We start from the raw sequence: 23,254 nt of genomic DNA, 5'->3' as shown, positions 1-23,254 counted from the left end.
CAGATCACTAGCTCCATCAATCTTCTGAGACCCCACATACAACACTGTTTTGTCAGGTGGCAACAACTTGCAACTATTTATAAAAATTTCTTGTGGGTCTGACTCATCAATTAGGGGAAGTCCACCACTGCCCATGCTTACCCCCTCCACACATGGGCTTTTTAGTTTAACTGGGTGGTAGGAGAAAGCGGTTCGAGGCCTGCTGCCTCAGGGCAATTACTCTTAAAGTGTCCAGGTTGGAGGCAGTTACGACAAAGCCTATGGCGCATGCAGTGAGAATACGTGGTGTGCTCTGTAGACCGACACACTCTACATGTTGAACTCACACTGGACTTGGGATCTGAAGTCTTGACGGTTCTACCAGGATGAGACGAAGACAATGAGGCAGTGCATAGCGATAAAACTTTATCCATCATGCCAACCAACTGCTGCATACTAGCATTCGGAGTAAAAGGAGACGCGTTGGGGTTGAGCTGACCATTTGAACATGGTGACTGACCTGATGAGAATTCGGGCTGTTTGGGTGAATTGGGTACAGGATCGACACTGACCGTCACAGCGTTCTGATGGCAAGTGGACACAGGTAAGTAGCGTGGAGTTCTAGCAGAAGCTCTTTTCAGGTTCCTGCAGTGACAATCCAGGCGCTCTTGAACCTCAGCAGCACTCCACTCTTCAGCAGGCTTGAACTGAAAGGATAAAGCAAGGCCAGGATCTGGACAGTGAGAGACAAACATCATAACAGCTTCAGCTGCAGGGTCCTCAACGCACTTATTGCGTCTGCGCAAACACTCATCAGCCACATCAACTGCCTTATTCAATCGTATCCAATAGTCCATTGGGCTCTCATCCGTCTTAGGGAAAGTGTTGTAAAAGTCAGCCATAGGCATGTTCGAATACGTCAACTCGCTGAAATTTCGTTTTAGAATGTCAAACACTGTGCTAGGGAGCACTGTAGCGGTCGGCCCTGGGAAACTGCGCAAAGACACTTTGTCTACATCCCTTGCTTTTCCCGCTAATCTGCTCAAAATGATATCAGAGGCTTCAGTGTCATCGGTGCATTTCTTACTGTTCAAATAACTGTACATCATATCTCCCCATTCATGCACGGTAAATGAATCACTTTGATCACCTCTAAAGAAAGGTGGAGGTGTAACATCATGTTGGACAATGACTTTCAAATTAGAAGCATCAACACATTCACTTGAATGCTGCACAACTGACTTAGACTGCATTTGGCTGGGCTGTTGTGCTAAATTCAGACTGGCTGAAATGCTTTGACCAATTTTCTGTGCCAAATCAGAAATAATACCCCCTAAAGACTCAGCAGTAATAACATGATCAGCATTTGCATGTGTAAAAGGGGTAGAACAAGCAGCTGGGCTCTCTGAAGCACCAATAGCTGAATCAGACATGTGTACATGGTCAATTTCTGTATTAAAGAATGCCCTCCCTCTCCCAAAACATTGAGGTGAAACATCAGACCTTTTGTCAGTGTGCTGTATTCTAGCCCCACCACCCCTGCCTACTGGGAACATAGCACTGGGCCGTTGCACAGGACTAAGATTTTCCTGACTAACAGTGTCCTCAAACATGACTCAGCTTAAATAGTAAACACAGAAAAACGTAATAACTGCCTCAGAAAATGGAAATAAAAACACAAAATCACAAACTAGAATGCATATAATATATGCACGTTGAATAAACACACTTAATAAGACTCTTTCAAAACAGTTCAGAGTTCAGCATTAAGGATACGATGCTAGACGATCACTGAAACGTCCTGCGGTCCTTATCACAAAGTTTCTTCCGACTAATATGCTTTAACGATGAACTAAAGTCTTCCGGAGAGAGAGAGAGAGAGAGAAAAAAAAAAAAGTCGATCAGGAAGTCAGTGAACCTTTTTACCGTTCCTTTAAAAAAACAACAGTCTGTCCCGCGAAGTCAAGCACTGTTTGTGTCACACGCGCCCTCCTAGTGCGCGAGCACGGAGCTGCCACGAGCGATGGCGGTGAGGAAGACCGGGAGAGGAGATCGGCGAAGCCGGCGAGCCGTCACGCAACCACGGCGATCTGCGAAGCGCTGATCTGATGATCCGAAAGGGTCACGGGCACCACGTGTAACCGGTGTAGTCTGCGTTGTGTTTTCTTTTTTGGAATGATCAGACGGACATTAGACTACGGTCAATTCTTCTTTAATCTCTCCCATGCAGAGACAGTGCAGAAAGGGAAGAGGAGGTGCACAGACAGGAAATCAGACCAACACTGCATTCAGAAATTTAAAGGGGAAGGTGCACACACAGAGACAGGCATATCAGGTACACGTTTGAACATTTTCTTTGTGTAATTCTACATATATGAACATAATACTTTCTATACCTGTTACACGTGCTGCAATCACAACGTTGGCAATACATTGGCCAAGCGATCGAATTTGCATATGCGTACTTGAGTAAAGTATGTTTCTGGCCTAACATTTCCAGCCAATAATTTAGTGATCTCGCCTCTGCAGTCCCGGCCCCAATCACCTCATCATGTGCTACTAAAGAATCTTTGACATCACCAGTGCACCAAAGCAGATGCAATTCATAGAAAAAATACTGACACATGGTCCTTTAAACTCTCTTGAGTTTCCTCTTGGAAACTCCTGGAGAATTTTGTTCCATCCCTGCTCTTACACTCCTGCCTGTAATTTTTAAGTAACCATAAATAGCTTGATCAGCTTGTTTGGGTGTGTTTGATTAGGTTTGGAACTAAACTCTGCAAGATAGTGGCCTTCATGATGCAGGGTTGAGAAACCCTGTTCTTTTGTGCTGAGATAAAAAATATCATTAGCAAAATAGCATCCTTAAAAATAATGACTAGCAATTTCTCATTTAATAGTTCAATTAAAAGTGTTTTCAATCATTTTGTACATTAAAGGGAAATAAAATATTGATTTATTGTTGCATTATTATTGCGATTAAATATTTATATTTATAGCATGCAGTGCAAAATATTGTAAAACTGTTGAAATTAAGTTGTTGTGTCTACACATTAATGTTTGTTTTTTTTTTTTTTTAACATGAACTGATGTGATTTTACTGCATTTTAGGTAACCAACATGCCTTTTGTTACATTGTAGATCTTCAGGGAGAGAAAAACACTCTTCTAGTGAGTTACCTTTGACAGGTCAAGTAATTGTTCTTTCTATGACTCAATCGTTTTGAAAAGAGAGCCTGTCCATTGATTACAGGCTCTCAGAATGCAGTTCTTAAAAGCTCTCCGTTGATGTATCGAGTCAATACAACACACAACATGGATGTAGATGTGCTGGACAAAACTGATGGAGAAGGAAACAATCATCAAACAGGAATTTGCTAGAGGCACAAATCGACAGACTCTTGTAGTTCTGTCACGCAATTCTATCCTCAAAAAACTTTTTAGAAGTCAAGAGGGTTGTTTGTTTGATTTGGACACCTTAGATTAGTTGTATCATGGGTGATCATATGCTGTACCTCTTGCATAAATTTTGTCCATTTACACTCATAGTTTTTCTTTTTCTTTTCCTCTGGGTATGATTATTCTGCAAGTCATATACATCCATATAGATAGATGAATGCTTTATGTCAGCATGTATGGAAAGCTGGGTGACTATATATGAAGACAACATCTAGGACTTCACAGCACTGGCACTGGTTAATCCTTAAATACTCAAGCATTGTTATTCATAGATTAAAGAGAAAAGGAAAATAATATAACCCACCAAAATAATAATAACACAACTTTGTTTGCCCCCAATAATGCTTTTTTTCTATTAATGGCATGTTATAAGCCTGTTTTAAACCATATCACTAGGAGACAAGGTGAAAATAATATTCAAACATCTATCAAATGGGGAAATTCTACACTGTCACTGAAGATTCCCTTGTTTTTCAAACAGTACCATGCATTCATTTTTTTTTATTTATTTTTTTTTTATACAGAGCTTGCTTGCTCTTTTTAAGTAACTCTAGAGTAAACACATGTTGTGTTCAGATAGTGTTGTCTTAAATAGACTCAAGAAAATGCCTTTTTTGTCTTAAATTTCATGGGACACATCCACCATATTGCATGTTGACATGTGTAGAAGGATGCAGTGGTGGTCATGGGGGCTCTCGGTGGGGAGGGGGGTCAGTTCCTAGATGACAGCCTTTGAATCCTTGCAGTCCTGAGCAGTGGTTAGTCGGTTTACTGTCTGTCCTCTCAGTCAGACGTTTCGCTTGTATGTCACATGATCTATTTTCTACATTGATTGGTCCATCCACCGGGTCCAGTCCTTGTTCTGACAGCTGTTTCAAGGCACTCAGAGCAGCCTGGTCATGGCTAGCTGGAATGGAGCTTCCAATGCCGTGGAAGGTCATCTGAACAGGTGAGAGAGTGAGATAAGTCATAAACTCTTTGTCAGTTTGCCTGTCTGTGTATTGCACCTGGAATCCTTGAATGTGGGCTAAGTACTCCAGCTGCTGGGAAGGCTGGATGGAACCACAGGGTAAAGCAGGTGCTTTTCCCTTCAGGATCAGGGCTTCGGCGGTGGGTGAAGTGGGTGAAGTAGCAGCTCTCTGGCGATCGCTGCAGTGTTGCCCACTGAGGAGGTGTAGAACAGCCCTGCGGACCCTTGGCCAATGTCTTTGGGTGTAAGGTAGTTTCCAGGGGCACCAGGGGCTCCCTTATTCTGGCTTGCTTCCATCTCCTGATACACGTCTGGGGAGAGGTGAAGAATTCCTTTCTGTGTGTTGGTCGTTGTTTCAGGAAAAGCAGCCCTTTGTCCATTCCAGCCTTTGTTATCCATTTTTTCTGGAGTGGTCTGTAATGGTGTAGATGCCTTGTAGCCCAGTTGAAGCAGCATTGCCTCAGCTGCATTACGCTTAGCCACTTTCATATTGGGTCCAGTTCCTGTGGTCACCTCAGTGCCTACTTTCACCTGCATGATGAATTATCTGCGGCGCGGCATCCCTCTCTCAGACAGCAGCATGTATTCTGGTTCCTTCTCCTTCTTAGCCTGTTGAATCTGAGCCAGTCTGCTTATAGGGTTCATGCCCTGTCCGTACTCTGGTCCTGTCTTCAATATAGTCTTGGGCCATTTCTTGTAATGCACTTTGGGTTTCTCCACTAAAGGAAGGACTGGCAGTTTTTTTAGTTCCTGTAAGATGGAGAGGGCTGCTCTCTTTTTGTAGAGCTTCTTGCTGTTCCCCTCTCCCTCTGCCGAGATCTCTCCCACCGTTACGCATGTGAGGAAACTCTTCATGTGTGGGGGTTCGCTTTTCTTCAGCACATCAAAGTTAACAGGCAGGTTCCTCTTTAGGGCGAACTCATAGACCAGGCTGATCTCTGATTTGCTGGCATAACTGTTCTCCTCTGTCACCTTTTCATCTGGACACTGAGGTGGTCTTTCTGGAATGGATTCGTTCTTAAGGGCCTGAAGGGCTTTCATGGCTGCACTGTGTCGGGCAGCTTGATGAGTCCGCCCCTCTACGATAAACTCGTTGTTCCCCACAGTCAGCTGCACATAAAATACCCTAGGCACTGGGTAATGGTACCTCTGGGTGAACATTCCTCTAAAGTTGTAATTGGCTCTGTAGTTGGGGACTGGTTTGGGGTCCAGGGGTTTATAGACAGCTGGCTCCCCTCACTTCATGGCCAGGCCATTCAACTCCACTGTAGGAATGATGCTGCCTGGGTTGCTGTTAGAGATGTCGGCTTTAGGAGATAAGGGAGGAGGCTGGGGTAAGCTGCTCTCTGTCAGGGCCTTGGTTGCTGTGGAGTGCTGGGCCTTTTTGATGCTGCTGCCTTCTGCCTCCCATACCTGGTTCCCCAAGCACAACTGCACGGTAAAGATCTTAGCGTGTGCAGGCCCTTTCTCATTCAGCGATTTGTATTGAGGTTGAATCCTGTTGAAACAGGCTAACTCATTCACCAGACACATGGGAGTTTTCTCTTTAGGGTTTGCCATGTTTTCTTCAGGAGGGCCTGATGGGTTGGCTGGTACAGTGGAGTCCACAAAGCCAGAGGCAGGGCTGGGGCAGGTGGGCATTGTGGCTGGCACTGTGCCAATGAAGGTGGGCTGCAGACCCAGAGCTCCTGGGCTAGGCATGGCCACAGGGGGTGCCGCAGCAGACAGGCCAGACCCAGACAAGGGGGATGAAGTCTGCACTTTCATTTGAGCCATGCTCTGTCACTTCGTCCAGGGCCAGACCCCAGTTACACCTCCAACCTTGGCAAACACTCACACATTAATATGTTTTAGTAATAAAATAAGACAAAAACACAGCTTTTAACATTGTGAAACTCCATGCCTAAACAAACCTCATATAATGTTTTCAAGTCAAGTCAAGTCAACCTTTATTTATAGAGCACATTTAAAAACAACAGAAGTTGACCCAAAGTGCTTTACAAATCAAATAACATATACACATATACAATGACAGAATTATATACATACAAAAAAAGAAATAATAATGATAAATAAATAGATACAATTAAAAACTGCATCAAGTATTTACCTAATTTAACTTAAAAAGTCCCATTCAAATGCTAAACAATATAAATACGTTTTCAAAGAGGATTTAAAAATGGCTTTTGAAGAAGCTGACCTCACATGATAAGGGAGACTATTCCAGAGTTTAGGACATACCACAGAGAAGGCACGATCACCCTTAGATCTATAGCGACAATGAGGAACCCTCAAAAGAAGTTGATGAGAAGACCTTAGTGCTCTGGTGGGGGAGTAAGGGAAGAGAAGATCACTGATGTATTTGGACGTGAGACCAGATAGTGCCTTGTAAACATAAAACAGTATTTTAAAATTGACCCTGAATTTAACGGGAAGCCAGTGTGGAGACACTAATACAGGGGTAATGTGATCCCTCTTTCTTGGCCCTGTCAAAAGTCTAGCTACTGCATTTTGAACCAGCTGTAGGTGGGATAACGCAGTTTGAGGGAGGCCAGTGTACAATGAGTTACAATAGTCTAACCTTGATGAAATTAGTGAGTGGATCACAATTTCCAGGTCTTTGCTGGAAAGAAAATGTTTGATTTTAGCGATAGATCTCAGGTGGAAAAAGCTTCCCATGACAACAGCACTAATTTGTTTATTAAAAAGTAATGATGAACCTAAAATCACTCCAAGACTTCTTACATGATCTTGTTCATTTGACGACAGAGGACCTAACTGGGTGGCCAGGCCAGGTAAGGAGGACATGGGGGGGACCTAAAATCAGAACTTCAGTTTTGCTTTTGTTAATTGTAAAAAATAGTTTGCCAACCAATGTTTAATATCTTTGAAGCAATTTAGGATGTTATCAAATGAACACTTCTTGTCTAAGCTCACTGGTAAGTAAAATTGGGAATCGTCAGCATAACAGTGATAGAATATGCTGTACCTCTGGAAAATAGAGCTCAGAGGAAGCATATACAAGGAAAATAATAAGGGTCCTAAAATTGACCCTTGAGGGATGCCACATGATAAATGAGCCGATGTAGAAGAGAAATTACCTACATTTACAGAAAATGTCCTATCTTTTAGATAGGAGGCCAACCACTGGGGGGCCATATCCTGGATGCCAACCCTACACTCGAGATGATTGAGAAGAATGTTATGGTTGATAGTGTTGAACACGGCACTAAGATCTAATAACACCAAGACAACATGTAAGCCTGAATCCATGGAGAGAAAAATATCATTAGTAACCTTGAGCAATGCAGATTCAGTGCTGTGCAAGGGTCTGAAGCTAGACTGAAATGTGTCTAAAATGTCAAATTTATTTAGATAGGAGTAAAGCTGCGAATAGACAACTCTCTCCAAGATCTTGGAAATAAAAGGCAATTTAGAGATTTGCCTGTAATTATTGTGTATGGCCAGATCCAAAGAAGGCTTTTTTAACAAAGGATGTAGAATTACATGCTTAAAACTGCTTGGAACAACTCTATTAGCTAAGGAGTTGTTAACTATCGCTGTCACACTGGAACTAATAGTTGTAAAAAACGTCTTTAAAAAGGCGCAGGGATAGAATATCCAGCTTGTAACTGGAACACTTCATCTTGGAGAATACATCTGCTAACTGTTCTGACAAAACTGGTTCAAACTGAGTCAGGGAGCTGGACGGGGAAGGTATTAGTGGTTGATCAAATTGTGAAGGTAAAATAGCACCTTTAATATGCTCGATTTTGTGAGTAAAAAAGTTAAAAAATATGTTACAGGTCTCCTGAGTAGCATCCAAAAAAGCATCTCTCATAGGGTTTAAGACAGAATGGATAGTATTAAACAATACTTTTGGTCAATTTGCATTATCAGAGATTGCTTTAGAGAAAAACTTAGCTTTTGCTTCTTTCACTGCTCTTTGATAGTTTGTTAAAGACACCTTTAAGATGTCAAAAGAGACCTGAAGCTTAATTGTCTCTTTTCCACTTGCGCTCCACTTTTCTACACTCTTGTCTGAGAGCGCAGGTGACGTCATTTAGCCAAGGCTGCAAAACGCCCTTAATTCTCCTTGGCTTGAGCGGAGCGACATTATCAAGAGTGAAAGTTCAAGATTTACTGAAAGCTTCAACCAGTGATTCAGTACTGACTTTATCTGAGACATCATCAGTAAAATGCGATAAATAAAATTCTGAAAAAAGATTGGCAGTAGATGAGTGAATGGACCGGGAGTGACATAAAGACGGAGAAGTAGTAGGGAGAGGATAAGTAGATTATTGAATAATGGTCAGAGATGCCAATATCTAAGATCTCTAAGTTAGATACAGAGATACCATACGATAACACCATATCTAATGTATGACCCATGTTGTGGGTAGAACCAGTGACATGTTGAACAAAATGAAGGAGAGAAATTCATTTACCAGAGGTTTTGATGGACAGCATACGTGTATATTAAAATCCCCAAGAATCAGGAGTCTATCACCGAGTGACACCAGTCCAGAGAGAAAGTCTGAAAATTGTTCAATAAAGTCCCTATTAAATCTGGGAGGTCTGTACACAAATGCACATAAGGCAGGACCCAGGGCATCAAACTTTAATAGTTGGACCTCAAAACTGGAATACATGTCCGTAGATATCATTCTGCATTTAAAAGAGTTCTAAAAACAGTGGCAACGCCACCTCCTCGCCCTGAAGTCTGTGGAGAATTTAAAAAGTCACAGCCTGGCAGTGTTAGATCCCCCAGGGCCATTTGATCATTAGGATTCAGCCAGGTTTCGGTGATGAATGAACAGTCCAATGTTCATGATATAAAAAAGTTGTTCAAAATAAAAGACTTGTTAGATATTGATCATGCATTTATGAGGGCTATCTTAATGGTAGCGACATCTGCATTTTTTGCTGGAGTAAAAGATGTGGGTTTTAGCCTGCTGAGATTATAGAAAATGACCCCCCGCTCCAAATCACTTGCACCAGTCAGAGGGCGACGTCATGAAGACCAAATGGCCGGTATGTGCTGATTGTCAGAGGACTCAGCGGAGAATATGCCGGGATGTTGGCGTAACCCTCGATGGACATATCGGGGGCAGCGTGCAATTCCAAGGACAGCGTAATAGTTGTAAACTCCAGCTGACAGTCGGGCTGAAGAATTCAGACACCGTAATTCCAGGAATGAGTAAAACCATATCGGAAGCAAAATAACAGCATGAGCCTGCAAACAGGTAGGGAGTTCGCCACTGACACTGCCAAGGGCCAGCAGCAAGATGGGCAACAGAAGGCAGAGCATCCTCAATGATCCACCAACACGACCTGAATTCCAGTTCCACGTGCTCTAGCCCCACTGGACATGGACGATGGGCAGGGAATCAGGTGGCCCATTAGAGACTGCACACAATAGTCCCGGTGAAGGCGTTCAGTGAGTACAGCAGTTTGTTTACTCCGATGTAATCCAGGCAGATGAGAGGATGACGTGGAGTTTAAAGCATAGATAGAATGGTTTGAGTTGGTCGGGTGAAGGTGTAGTTTACAAAAAAAAAATAGAAAAGTCAACAGTCCATTATCCGTAAAAGAGAATCATAAAACTTGATTCACTGAGGTCGCTCCTTTAAAAGGCCATTAAATAAAAGCAACTAGAAACATCAAAAAGAAACCGGAGAGCAGCGGCAGACAGACACGCCAGCGTTCACTCAACCGGAAGTTCGACTAGGTCCTATTTTGTGATTTCTTTGACAATTGTAATCAATGTGTTTTGAGATGTTTGACAATGTAGGAAGCTGGAGAAGCAGAACATGCTGTCAGCTGCCCAATCCAAGTAATAATGTGTGTAAATTAGTCTGATAAATTACGTTCAAAACAGTGATATTTAAATAGCCCAATTTAGCTTGAATCCTAAATGAGATATTACATCAAAAGTCATAAATTCTCCCCTTTGTTTCTCATTTAAAAAGGTGTGTGCCTTCCTGAAAGCATTTTAAAGGTTATGATTGCCTTTGACGATAAAGCAGTACATTTTTATGAAATTCTAATTAGTAATTTCATGGACTTTGTAATTAAGCATATCTGATTAGTGCACATTTTTACAGCACAGTTCTAATCAAGAACACTTATAGTATGGTTTCTAACAATTGTTGTTTCAAAGATGGAGCAAATTTGGTAAAAACCTATTTGGTAAACAGGAAATGTAGCAGTTCAGAGTTCTAATTAAGTTAAGTGTGATTTTCCTCCACACCCTCTCATTCTATTGAAGTATTGCTGCAGTTCTTATGATATATAGTCACACTGAAATTTAATTTAGGTTTTTTAAGGACTAAATCACACCAAGTCTTTACATTGCTGAAATTATGTGAATGTTGTGTCCTCGTATTTGGGCATTAGAGGACCCTTAAAACAATTAAGGTCCCACCAGTTTGATTCATACTGTATCATGGACTAATGCATTTTATTTATGAAATCTCTATATCACACTATTTTAGGTCTGGCTAAGATATAGCGAGCATACTCTTTGTCTTGCCTGCTTTAAACATCTCGGACCTTCTACTTTTGCTCTTAGATGATTAATGATGTTCATAAATACAGCAGTTCTCTGGGAATATAAATAAACAAAATATTTATTATTACCATGATTGCATGGTGGAATTAGTAATCAAATCCATTATGTATTTGTGGTAAAAGCTATACAAGATTGGCTTAACTCCTTCGGAGTCATGTATTCTTATTGCTACACATCCAATATTAACTTCTTAAATGGTCCAAGCACAGGCCCTTGTGGGACTCCCGCAGTATCAAACTGCCAACGTGTTCCGCAGTCCATCTGTTGGGCCAACGACTGACATCCTATACAGGAGAGCCCATTTAATGTCCAAAAGTCCCACAGACAAACCCTCCCAACCCAAACCTTTTCCCCCTCACCCCCACTCCTTAACATGAAGTCAAGTCACAAGCAGGACCTGTAATTTGGTCTAATAATTACCAGACATCACCACAATGAAACATCAGTGTCTGAACTTCTTTGCGCCCAAATGAATTTTAATACATTTGGAAAAGGTTGGCCGGAGGTGGGAAAGGGCCTTCTAAAGAAAGGACGGAGGGAGCACACATGTGGAAGCACTTTAGGAAGTGATAAATTATTTGAAATCCATTGCATCCCTCTGAATGGAAATTAGGGTAAACAGGTGTTAAATGGTAACCGCTGGTGCATTTTTAATCGGGATGGAAAGCAGTCCCTGGTCTTTGGGATCAGATGTGGCAGGGCAGAGATGAGGTGTCAATCTGTGAGTGAAAATCCTGAGGTTTGGATGTCTGCAGGCTTTGCACCTCTGACCCTAGAGTCTGGACTCAACCAATCGCTGCTTCTTGTGGAGAGCTTTACTACTTGAAATAAACATTCATCTGTCCCTGAGCTGTACACTCCTGCTGTTGTGAGATATCCCTTGCCCCTGTGACCACTGTGTATGCTGCTGCAGAATGTGGGACCATTGATTTGTATCTCTCTACCTTTACTTATTTGTAGTGATATCACAGAAGGTGTGAATACAGCATCAAAAAGCGAGGAAGTGAGCGATAGTGACACCTCTGGCTCCACCATATATACAGTTTGCCCATTGCAATACTGAGATTTAACAGGTAACACTTTAGTTTAGGGATCAGAAATTAAACAGTAATTCATGACTAATAATTACCCTTGTAAGTGACTAGTTTTGGACTTTTTTGGCATTATAAAGTATTTACTAAGCCTTTATCGGCTGATTTCTTATTCTTGCTTAATAGCCCCTTTATATTTGCTTTTGTGATAACAATGAATTTCGTAGCTAAAAACAAAACATATCAATAGCTATTATGATGAAAAATACATGCTTTATAGGTTATCAGTACTCTGTGTGAATGTGTGGCTTATAAGTATGAAATACATGTAGAATGCATATAGTATTTCAACAAAGGAGGGAAGGTTAGGGTTACGTTTGGGGCAGGGGTTGGTGTAGGGTGTTTGTGGGATTCTAAATAAACACAATAAACATGCTGCAGCAATGCCCCTATACTATATGGTAGTATTTAATTACCCTTAGTGCAAAGAGGATGCTTTCTGTTGCTATTTACACTAAGCATCAAAAGTCTCTGCCTTCTATATTTATTTTATACTTATAAGTTGCACACTCACATAGTGTATTAAGAACCTATAAATGATGAATTTTGCACCTTACTAGTTATTGGTATCTTTCATTTTTACCTAATAAGTTAATTGTTGGGGGTATAAAATATAAAAAATAAAAATATGAAGAGGCTATTAAGCAAGGGTAAGAAATCAATGAACAAAGCCATAATAAATTTATTATAATTACAAACAAGTCCACTAGTAAACAAGTAACTAGTCCCTTACAAGTCCAATTATTAGTTATTAATTACTGTCTAATTTCTAATCCCTAAAATAAAATGTTACCATTTAAGATTCATAATATGTACTTTTCCCAAAACTTCTGTGATGGTTTTTACATTTTAACATTAACAGTAATATTAGATATGGCATATTATATATATACTGTATATATCCATGTTTCCATAATTTAGCCAAACCCTTCTGACACGAGTCATATCCTAGTCAAAGAGACTCGATTTTGATCATAGCACAATTTTACAAAATATGTTGTTACTTTGTTTTGCTTTTGCTGGATAAAAAAACGTTATTTGTGTGTCTGTGCCCTGTAGTCAAAGGATTCCAGGTGATCATTTTTAGCAAGGTGATCATTTTTAGCAATATGTCCGATCTGATCATTAAGTGAATGGTGATGATTTAATCAGAAAAAATCATACACACTTGAAGCAAAGACTGAAATCATGTTCTTGTTTCTGTAATAAGTTGGCCTCTTTTTTAACATTATTGATTTAGAGTTACGTCTCACTTATGAGCTAGAAAAATGATTGAACACGTTTCCAGTTTAGAAATTATATGAACTATGCATACTAATAAATTATCTCATCATAATAATGTATGGCTCTCTATTTTTCTGTTTGTTTTTCTGTTCCTCTATCTGATTCTCCATCTTTCTGTGTCTGATTCTCACATGCCTGTCAAACACATGATTTCATGCAAAGTTTGGGAAAAGCAGCTGAATTGTCCACTTGTTTTAAGTCGAAACACTCTTGGCTTGTTTGGTGCCAGCTGTCCAAACATGAGAGGCAGAGATGATGATGGTAGTTTAGGGGGTTGAAGCGAGGGCGGCCCAGTCTGATGACGATGTGTTATATTTCTCTCTGACCCCAACACATCCAAGAATGCATTACAGCGTAGCACACTCTAATCAGCCAGTGCACAGTGGGGAGATGGACAGCTGGTGAGACTATTTATTTTAATTCAAGTTAATTTATATCATACCTATAGGCTGGCCCAGAGCCCAGATGGAACATAATCCTATCTGTTCCCCAACACAAGTTAACCATTTCATTAGCCTCCTAGAACACTGCAGCCTTCTGCTTTCTGCTCTTTATTTTCCCCCTTGATGTTTCATGAGACTGTGCCACACCATTGTTTTGCTTCATCACAGTTCTATGGGAGTTGCATTGGCTGTTTCATTAATAACATGGACAAACTAATTTACCAGATCCTGTCTGCTTAAAAACTGCGGGAACAAAGGCTGGGAGGGTGAAAATCAATCTTAGCCTTGTGGCAGAGCTGCTGACCCGTTTATGCTTTGAAGACGGTCACTTTAAAAAAGAGAGAGGGAGGGACAGGAGAAAAGAAAAGAAAAATGCATCTAAGAAGTTATTTAACTACAAACAACGCCTACCTTCACCATTCCAGCTGTATAATCAAGCATAATAAGTGGCCTGCAAAGGTCCACTTAATGTATTTCTAACACCGCAGACCAGCTAATCCTGTCAGAGAGAATAAAATGGAAGTGTGTGTGTGTGTGTGTGTGTGTGTTGGGGTGGGACAGGGGGTATTGAGTGTTTGTGTGTGTGTAAGCTACATCATGGATTTGAAAGTTTAACTCCATGTAGCCTCATATTTCTGCCGAAGTGCGTATCCATTTTTCAGCATTAGTGGCTATCAAGGAATAGAGAAAATAACAATAACAGCAGGGGCAGGCCAGCGGCTCACAGTGGACTGAAATATGCCTGTAATGACTGCTCTTATTCTGCCTCTAAGTGGAGACTTCCTCTGTCAGGCTCTGTAAAGCATATCTGAAACTCTGTGTAATATTCATGCCAAGATATATGACATGAGAACAAATAGAACATTTTAGATGTGTTTTACCTTAAAACACAAATATCCAGGACAGAAAGAGATTCAACAGGAGAACATTATCAACAAGACATCTCTATCATATAAGACATCTCTATCATTTTGAGGAGTTCCTTTTCTTAAAATGTATATTTCACCCCAAAATGAAAATGTTGTCATTATTTTCTTACCCACATATTGCTCCAAACTGAATGGCAGAATGTTAGCCTCCGTCACCATTCACTTTCATTGTATGGAAAAAAGTTGCAATGAAAATAAATGGTGACGAGGCTAATATTCTGCACAGCATCTTATGTTGAGTTCCACAGAATAAAAAAATAAATAAAAAAATCATTCAGGTTTGGAACAACATAAAGTGAGTAAATGATGACAGAATTGTAATTTTTTGGTGAACTATCACTTTAATAACTATACTATAAATATTTTGCTGGCCTTAGTGAACAGGACATTTCTTTTAACCATTCTTATCCTATTTTAGGGAGTGCAGCAGAGCCCAAAACTCGTACTGAAGAGTTTGTTGAAGCATGAAATTTAGAGATGCATGTGACGCTAGACCAGTCATGAGGCAAAACAAACAAAGACGTCACGGAAGACAAACAGAGATTTGAGTGCATCAGATGCCTCATTCTCTTCCCCTGGCTCTGTCAAAACACCTTTCCCGGGATCTGTGAAGCAGACAGGGTCTATTAGGAGCTCAAGCATATAATCACATCTCTGTAATGAGTTATTAATTAAACCAGGGGCATTCATTGCCCCACTAACAGCCTCATAAACAAATGACTGGAGATTTGTGATTTTTGACTTGCTGACACCATTAAACAAATCAATATTGGGTTTTGCAGCAAGAGCTCTGTGCCTGGCTCTTGCCGTTTTTTGCCAATCAGCCACACTGAATACTAATAAGGGAATTAGTCGCCTCATATTCTGCATGTGTCCCATCAAACAGATCCTTATCAAGAGGGACCAGAAGACTCATTTGCATGGAGGAAGACTGCTTTATAGGTAAAGATTTCACAATATGTCATTAATTTTGCTTCGCTTTCCCATCCTCCATCTTTCTCTCTCCTTCGTCTTGTTCAGCACACACACATAAACAGACATCCACCGTTTAGCTCTGCTTAATGACAAAAACATGGCAAGCCATCGCTGGCACCTAGGAAGCAGTTTATCCTGCTGTGACAACTCTAGAAGGCTTCTTTAAATGTGTCTGCTTTGATGTCTGCACAGTGTTTATCATATTTTTATTTATTTTCTGAAGCATTCTATGTTTCTAATGACGGCCCTGTCCTCTCTTTGAAAACGTTTCCACCAACGAGCGGAGACCGAACCAACCCCAGCTAGCATTCGGTTCCTTTTGATAGCGGCGGCAATCTGAGTCCATAAATGTTGCACTTAGCCCAACTAATAATGTTTACCATTTAAAGCATGGATAGAGAGGCTCTAAAGTGTTCTTTTATGTCTGTTGCGTTAGCTAGCGAGCATGAGAAAATAAGCTGATGACATCTTCTATAGCTAATCAGCTCTACAGACATTTTTATAATAAATGTTCAAATGTATTTGAAAAGAAGATCATGTAAATAAATAAGGTGGAGTTTCAGTGAAAATCCATCCATCTATACAATTCCATTAGAATTCCAAACTGTGTTTTTGCAACCTTGAAGGGCACTGCGGAAAGGGGAAGCCACACGAAGGGGCGTTCCAAACGAAAGTGAGCATTTCCTACAAGAAGGGCCCTTCCACAAGGCCATTTGCAAAGGGTACATGTGACGGTCACTTCAAGGAAGTCATTTTACCATTTATGATCATGTGACCCTGGGTGGTGTGTCCTCACGATATATTTGAAATAAAGTTGTTAGTAAGAACATATATTACATTTTCAAATGCTCAGGCAAACGCTATAGCCCTTTTGTAGCAGATATGTCTCCTCCTCTGCAGTTTACATTCATGCTAAGATAGTAGACAGCAATAAGCAGAGATACTCCAAAAACAGGGTCCATTTTTCCTCGAGTCTAACATAATTATTAAGACCTCTCGTGCACCAAATAACTTTGAGCGGGAAATGTTTATTCATGTATTTTTATATATACAGTACATTTATGAAGTACAGCTATATATTATTATAATTATTACTATAAAAACAGCACACAGGGTGTCAGGACCTGTCAAGGAGGACCCAGAGACAAAAAGAATAAATTCCAGAATAGAATAAAAGAGTGGAAAGTCTGTCCAGGCATGATGACAGCAGAGACTGGCAGGGTAAAGAGGTGTGCAGTGGCTGATGAAGTGAGCGTGGGAACTGACAAATCCAGAGCAGGTAAGTGGGCACATGAGCTGGCAGAGTGGATGACAGGAACCCAGGTGAGTGCTGCAATGATAAGGAATTGTCTGGGAGATGAGCACAACAAACAGGAACAAAACAAAGCAAAAAACCAACTGACAGAGACAAAGACCAAGACCAAGGCTGGTTACTAGTGAAAATCACAAGACAATCTGGTACAAGACAGCAAACATGAGGGCTTTATATAGGAAGAGGGAAAGTAAGAAACAGGTGCCCGCCAACCCAGCGCCGACGAGCATGCAGCACCTGTAAACAAACGCAAAGAAAAACAAGGGAAAACAAGAAGCACGACACGACAGAACGAACTCACAGTCAGATCAGTCAGAAATCCCAACACAGGGAGAGAGTAAGCTATTTTAAATAAGACACAAAAGGCAATGCTTGCAAATTTTTTTACAAAAGAATATTTATTTGCAACAACAAATTAACAGCAAAAAACAAGAGATTCCTGTTGTAAGAACAGCTAATGGGGAGATGGATGCTTCCATGGATGCTGCGCTGCTTTGTCATGGCAACATTTTAGGCAAAGACAAAGAGGAAGTGAGGTATGTCTTTCATTACTCCCTTTATCAAAAGGGTTTTCCAAATGGCCATGTATGAGACACGAGTGCCCTGCTCCCTCCAGAGTTCCAGAGCTCTGCCCTTTGGAGTGAGTAGGGCATAGGGATGCTCACTTCCAACTGGAAATCACCCATTGTAGATCGCCAGAAGTTTGAAAGTTTTGCTGCTGAAATTGATCTGTGCTTATATGAAGCACTGCCCCCAGTGGCTGAAGCTGGAAGTGTTGTTGAACATATAGGCACATAGAGTAGAGGTCTTCTCAGGTCCTAAGGTCTGTACCTGACCCGGATTGCTTAAATTAATTTTTTTTAAAGTAAAACCCGACCTGAGTCAGGCCCAATAAAATTAGACCTGAGTCCGACCCGACCCATCAACGTCTGCACAGCCTGCACATTCCAGTAACCAGGAGGGTTTGGTAATTTACACATAGAAGTGCGGATTGTCAGAGAACAGAGAAAGATAATAGATTGAGATAATAACGTTGACAGAATTATTTAATATGTATTCATTTTAAATAATAAAATATTGTTAAATGCCGAAATGAATAGTGGAAAGTTGGCATATTTTAAAAGGGTTTAAAAGATTTAGGGTCTTCTTGGGTCCATTCGGTAAAAGCACATTTATTTAAAATTACCCAAGACTCGAGGCTACTAATCAGTCCCGACCCGTGTCCAAGGTGCTCGTCAAAGTTTTGGACCCAAATCTGTGCAGGTCTCGGGTCGGAACCTGGGTTTTTGGATCCAGGTGGACCCATGAAGACCTCTAATGTGGAACTTCGGTTTTCGGGTGAAATGACCACAGAGTGGCCCCAAAAGCTAATTGTAAAGTGAGTTGTTTTTAGTTGTAAATGATGTCATACAGTCAACAGGAATGCATGTTTTATTAAACCTACTCCCTAAACCCAAACCCCAACCCTAAACCTAACCATCAGTGGAGTAAAAATGTAATCTTAAAGGGAAAACACAACCTCTGAATCACGCTCATCATTGATGACGTTAATACAATTACTTCCTGGTTTCTATGGGGCCAGAACCCATGTCTCTGAGGCTGCTCACACAACGAGCTATCACTACTACCACATGATAATGTAAACGCATTTAAATTGATGCAAAGATGTATGAGAGATGGCTCTTGTCAGTAATTCAGCAGAATGGGGTTGATGTCGTTGTACCGGAACATTCGCTAGCAACATGGAAGTACCTGTGATATAATTTTGATTCCATATGCTTGAATATATAAATAACAATAAAGCCTCCACTCAGGTAAAACACCTCTGAAAATATCTGTGCACCTTATTACATTACTTTAGCTTTCTTAATCTTTCCTTTTGCCCAAGTCAGTCATTTAGCAATCACTCTGCACTCATTTACACTTAGTATTCAATAAACCGCTCTCTTAACTCAAGTTAAGGACATAATTATGCTTGGCATCCCCCACTTCTCTGATCCTGAAATCATTATCAAGGCCCAGGTTTAACTTTCACATGTGGACAGGGGAAGGAGTGAAGCACTCATTTACTTGAACTCAGCAGTGATACTGGGTCCATCCCTCTTCTCCTCACCTGAGTGCCTCACAGAAAGCAGTTGGCAGGGGGGAGGCCCTGCAGAGTGAAGTAGACTGAAAGGTCTGCAGAGTGAACCCCTCGTGTGTGGTCATGGAGAAGATCGCCTCTGTTGGGCTAATACAGGAGATTGACTCTTTAATTGAGGCAAGAGTGATGCTCATCATCTCTCATTAATGAGGCCAGTTTAAAAAAGTAGGAGTGCGTGTGTTCAAAAAAGGAGAGAAAAAGAAAAAAAGAGACATGCCTGGCCATCTCAGGGTGGTTATTAGTCATTGCACTATCATTTGGTCTACTTCAGAGCGTCTAATGAGGCAAAAGAGAGCCTCGCTTATGATATCAGGTATCAATCACAGTCAATATGTCCAATTAAGATCAAAGCAACATGCTATTTGGAACAGCACTGAAAAGAAAAATGATCTCCTTATTAATATAGATTGTCCAGAATATGAAGAATGGAACTGATCTAGACATAGATCAGGGTACTTATGCAGAGTTCACACTGCACCCACTCAAACTCAGATGGAGCCAGTTCTCCTCATGATGCATAACTGCCAGGGATTAAGGGGGACAAAGTAGGAATTGGGGGTTTTATTGGTGAGCCATTATAAACCTGCTCCTTTTGGTTTTATTGGAAATGATTGCCGATTAAGTGTTTGAAATCTGCTATAGACCGGCATTTGATAGAGGGAAAACTCAATCTGTCCCGCTTATGCAGTCAATTTTCCCATTCTTTATCCCTCTTACTGTACTAGGATGTGTGTTCTCAGCCCGCACCACCCGTTGAGGTTGCCAAACTCATTTCACCTTGTAGACCTCAGCTTGACTCTAAGCCAGACAACCCAAAGTGATAAGGCCGCATTAAACCGTCACTCTCCTAAGGGAGAGTTATTATACAGACAGAGAGAGATACTGTTCTGCATGTGAGAACAACAGGTTCTACAAGCATCTTGTTCACAACATAAAAGCTGTGAATAAATGCATGCAATTACCAATCATATCTACAAACAGGTAGGGAAAGTGAAGAGAATAGAGGTAAAGGATCCTATAGACTACAGAAATTTGTTTCTTCTGTCCACATGGTTACTACCCAGTCCCAGTGTACAAAAGAACTCAGAAATAGAAGTCTGGAAATGGTAGATGACCATTATTGAAAACAAAACCCAGAGTGGCATCATATGTCTTCCTAGCTTGCATATGGGCATGCTTTCATCTGCAAAGTAAAATCACCATCATTGCTTTGGCAGTGAAAGTGCTGACAGGCGTGTTCTCACACACCTGCCGTACTCAATAATTTCCAGTTATTTAGTCGTAGTCATAAGTTATAGTGTTACAGTCATTTGTTTTCATTGCATCATCAAAGAAGACAATGTGGTCAGTTTCTTTAGCACAACACACATGGGACCCAGAATCAAAGGGATATGGAATCTGCAATATAATAAAAAGCTAGAATCACATTCTTGTATTCAAGGGCTTAGCCAGGAAATTACATTTGGGTGGGCCTCACTAAAAATGGATAGGCCAAGTTTTTGCCCTAGTTTTATTTCTCCGAATTTTCCTTAACAACAGAGAAGCAGCTCATTCAAACAGTTCTTTCACACTTTCTGAAATCAGAATTTATGCATTTTTTTAAAAATATTATGTGGTGGAATTTTGGTCCACTCTTCTTTGCAGAACTTTAGTTCTGACACATTGGAGGGTTTTCAAGCATGAGCTGCCCGTTTAAGGTCCTGCCACAGCATCTCAATTGGGTTCAAGTCAGGACTTTGACTAGGCCGCTCCAAAACTTTAATTTTTCTTCTTTTGCCATTCAGAGGTGGACTTACTCCTATGTTTTGGATCATTGTCTTGCTGCATAATCCAGTTGTGCTTGAGCTTCAATTTACGGACTGATAATCAGACGTACTCCTTTAGGATTTTCTGGTAGAGAGCAGAATTCATGTTTCCCTCAATTATTGCAAGTCGCCCTGGACCTGAAGCAGCAAAGCACCCCCACACCATCACACTACCACCACCATGCTTGACCGTAGGTATGATGTTCTTTTTGTGGAATTCTCTGTTTGATTTTCGCCAGATGTAATGGGACCCCTGTCTTCCAAACAGTTCCACTTTTGACTCATCAGTTCACAGAACATTTTCCCAAAAGTTTTGAGGATCATCAAGGTGTGTTTTGGTAAAATTCAGATGAGCCTTAATGTTCTTCTGGGTTAGCAGTGGTTTTTGCCTCGCCACTCTTCCATGGATGGCATTTTTGGCCAGTGTCTTTCTGATAGTGGAGTCATGAACAGTGACCTTTATTGATGCGAGAGAGGCCTGCAGTTTCTTGGATGTTGTCCTTGGCTTTTTTGTGACTTCCTGGATGAGTTGTCACTGTGCTCTTGGAGGAATTTTGGAAGGTCGGCCACTTATGGGAAGGTTCACTACTGTGCCAAGTTTTCTCCATTTGGAGATAATGGCTCTCATTGTGGTTCTTTGGAGTCCCAGAGACTTTGAAATAGCTTTGTAACCCTTCCCAGACTGATGTATTTCAATCACCTTTTTCCTAATTTCTGGAATTTCTTTTGACCTTGGCATAGTGTGCTACTGGGTGAGACATTTTAGCCAACTTCATGCTGCTGAAAAGTTCTATTTAGGTGATGATTTGATTGAACAGGGCTGGCAGTAATCAGGCCTGGTTGTGTCTAGTCCAGCTGAACCCCATTATGAATGCAGTTTCATAGATTTGGGGATTTATTAATGGGATTTAGGCAAATACTTTTTCACACAGGCCCAGTTGTTTTTGGATAACTTTTTTGCTTCAATAAAGAACATTATCATTTGAAAACTGTATTTTGTGTTTACTCAACAATTCCAATGCTTTAATTTAACAATTTAGTATGAGATATACACAAAAACATAATCAGGATGGGGGCAAATAGTTTTTCAGAGCACTGTATATATATATATAAATACACTACCGGTCAAAAGTTTTGAAACACTTGACTGAAATGTTTCTCATGATCTTAAAAATCTTTTGATCTGAAGGTGTATGCTTAAATCTTTGAAATTAGTTTTGTAGACAAAAATATAATTGTGCCACCATATTAATTTATTGCATTATAAAACTAAAATTTAATTAAAAATTATAATTTTTTTAAATTGATGACTTGGACCAAATAATAAAGAAAAGCAGCCAATAAGTGCCCAACATAGATGGGAACTTCTTCAATACTGTTTAAAAAGCATCTCAGGGCGATACCTCAAGAAGTTGGTTGAGAAAATGTCAAGAGTACATGTCTGCAAATTCTAGGCAAAGGGTGACTACTTTGAAGATGCTAAAATATAACACAATTTTGATTTATTTTGGATTTTGTTTAGTCACAACATAATTCCCATAGTTCCATTTATGTTATTCCATAGTTTTGATGACTTTACTATTATTCTAAAATGTGAAAAAAATTATAATAAAGAATGAGTACGTGTTTCAAAACTTTTGACCGGTAGTGTATATATATATTTTAATATATTTGAAATCAAAGAATAATCTATGTAAGCGCAGCACAGTTCTAGCGGGAAGACTAGCAGCTGTACATCATCGCAGCATTAGCTAGGTAACTCATCAAATCACATTGCTATTTCAGTGTGCTAACACGGCAACATCATTCTATAGCACTGTCTGATGTCGAGTCCATTCGCTCTCCGAGTAGCTAACATCCAGCTATGGACACGGACTTATTCACTGCTCCCTACCTTATACAGAATTAGCTGTTCCTCGCGCATCACACGTCTGCAAATTTCTGGATTCTCAGTGGGATCGCGCCCCTCGGAATCATAATAGACTTGTTCCGACCTCTCCAGGCCACAGGAGAACCCGTTCACAGAACATTTCTGGAAGCCCACCTTCCCTTTCCAACGACGCCGTCACTTCATCTCAACTTCTGCCCGCATCAAACCCATGGGGAGTAAACAATCAGCAAACCCAGATCTTCATCCATATCTCTCTCACTTAGGAGATCTCCCTCAATCGAGCCACTGCATCCTCAATTAGAATGCACGACCCGGCACGGAAGGAGTGCGCTCCTCGCCAAGTCTGTCAAAATCATCGGCTCAGGCAGCAGCTGATTTCCTTCAGAAATAAGCTAAGTTC

The 23,254-nt window shown here is 40.7% G+C and overlaps 1 pseudogene; it reads right to left on the bottom strand.

Moving 5' to 3' along the window:
• Nucleotides 1–4,155: 4,155 nt before the first annotated feature.
• On the bottom strand, nt 4,156–6,223 carry LOC127413591 (double-stranded RNA-binding protein Staufen homolog 2-like; annotated as a pseudogene).
• Nucleotides 6,224–23,254: the final 17,031 nt, after the last annotated feature.

This window comes from Myxocyprinus asiaticus, chromosome 23 (genome assembly GCF_019703515.2).
Source record: "Myxocyprinus asiaticus isolate MX2 ecotype Aquarium Trade chromosome 23, UBuf_Myxa_2, whole genome shotgun sequence".
Taxonomy (NCBI): Eukaryota; Metazoa; Chordata; class Actinopteri; order Cypriniformes; family Catostomidae; genus Myxocyprinus; species Myxocyprinus asiaticus.
This window is presented reverse-complemented; position numbering and strand designations above follow the sequence as displayed.